Here is a 1,958-nt window from a genome sequence, read left to right as displayed (position 1 = left end):
TTTCCTGGCCATATCCATGGCAGCGCTGACAAATGGGTTTAGATCCAATTACCCCTAGCTGACAGGAACCAAAAGGGTTAAACAAGGCCTAACCCTCTCTATCAAAGCCCGTCCTCCTGCTGACTTCCCCAGTCTTTTTGTTCCTGTCCCCCTAGGACAGGGTTGTTTGTATGTTACTGAGAAGTTTTTCTTTATTTGCCAACTGATTGATTTCATATTGGCCTCAGGGGAGTTCAGCCTCTCTCCCCTGGGAAGTCTCCAAGACTCGGCCCCGTGCAAGGGTGTCCCCTTGGGGAAGGACAAACTTTGTTTCCATGAGAGGAAGCCAGATTTTCCATATACTGTGCAGCCTGTCAGACAGGGAGGGTAAGACTGTTGTGGTTTCACTTACCTGCTGTGCTGTATGATGTCCTTTTCACCTCGGCCGGCTCCCCGCGGTCTTGTCTGTTTGTGCTGTGTGGGCGAGACAGGATGGGCAGTAGCGGCTTCAGCGCATGCGCGGAAGTTCCGTCGTGCGTGACATCACCAGTGATTCGGATCCAGAGAAGCTATAGAGATGGCAGGATTCGCCAAAATTATACTACTTTTCATGACTCCAGGACCTACAAACCTGAAAGAGAATCTACTCAATCAATGAAGGTGTCGGTCCAGGAGAGTCGGGGTGAGACTATAACTATTCTCAGATCTCTGGGCATAATCAATAGCAGACGCTTGGGTACTGAAGATAATCGCCGAGGGATACAAACTGGGGTTCAGATTGTTTCCCCAAAAGGCAGGTTCATAGTGACCAAACTCCCAAGGGATTTGATGAAGAAACGGGCTATGTTTGACTTTGGGGGTTCCCTTCTATCCCAAGATGTCATAACTGCGGTACCCGAGCAGCAAGAGTTCCAGGGGTTCTATCCCATTTGTTCCTAACCCCCAAAGCAAAAGGAGGTTGGAGGCCAGTCTTGGACTTATACCAGCTTAACCGATTCATCCGTGTCAGGAAGTGCAGAATGGAGTCCCTCCAAACGATCATACAAGTGGTACATCCAAGGATGTGTATGATGTGTATGATGTCCATAGAGCTGACGGATGCGTACTTCCATGTTCTCATTGCTCCAGATCAGCAGGAGTTCCTAGGATTTTGTATCGGTCAAGGCATTTTTAATTCAGGGCAATGCCATTCGGGCTCAGCAACGCCCCCAGGACTTTTTTGGGAAATTCTGGTTACCGTTGTAGAATAGGTATGGAAACGGTACCGTTTTCCATTATCTTGACGATGTCCTAATCCTGGCAGATTTGGAAAAAGAGGTGATCTCCAGCAGAAATATCAGCATAGACACCCTGCAGAGATGAGCAACCTGACGCCGACTCAAGAGATTGGGAGCGGCATTCAATACAAATCTAGCCTCGGTTCAACTGTCCAAGGACAGAGTTCTCAAATGAAACAGAAGGTGGGCACAATGCAGGCAAGCAAGCATGTCACAGCCGAGTGGGCCTGTTGGGTTCCATGTCATCAACCATAGTCCTTACTCGGTGAGCCCAATGGAATATGCGACCTGCAGAGTTGTTTTTCCCAACAGGGCAGGTATCGGAACAAGAGGCAGAGGGATCACCATTTTCTGCAAGGTCAAGGTATCCCTACAATGGTGGTCTCAAGACAAAAATCTGCACAAGGAGTTTTCCATTAGGGAACACCCTGTGAGTCATCATTACGACCGACGCAAGCGGATCGGGTTGGGGAGCTCACGTGGACAACCTATTCGCTCAGAGGGTTATGGACGGAGATTGGGAGGAACACTTCGTCCACTCTACTAGAGCTGAAGGCAGTATTCCAGGCACTCCAGTATTCCAAGAACAAATACAGGTAACAAATCTTCGACACACTTGTAGGAAGATGAGGCAATCCTCAGGTGGATCTAATGGTGTCTCCCAAGAATTGCCATGTCGGCCGATCTCTGTCGAGAATATTC

Source organism: Nanorana parkeri, unplaced genomic scaffold (assembly GCF_000935625.1).
Source record: "Nanorana parkeri isolate BGI_ZX_2015 unplaced genomic scaffold, ASM93562v1 scaffold96, whole genome shotgun sequence".
In the NCBI taxonomy this organism is placed as follows: domain Eukaryota; kingdom Metazoa; phylum Chordata; class Amphibia; order Anura; family Dicroglossidae; genus Nanorana; species Nanorana parkeri.
Note: the sequence above shows the minus strand (reverse complement) of the source record.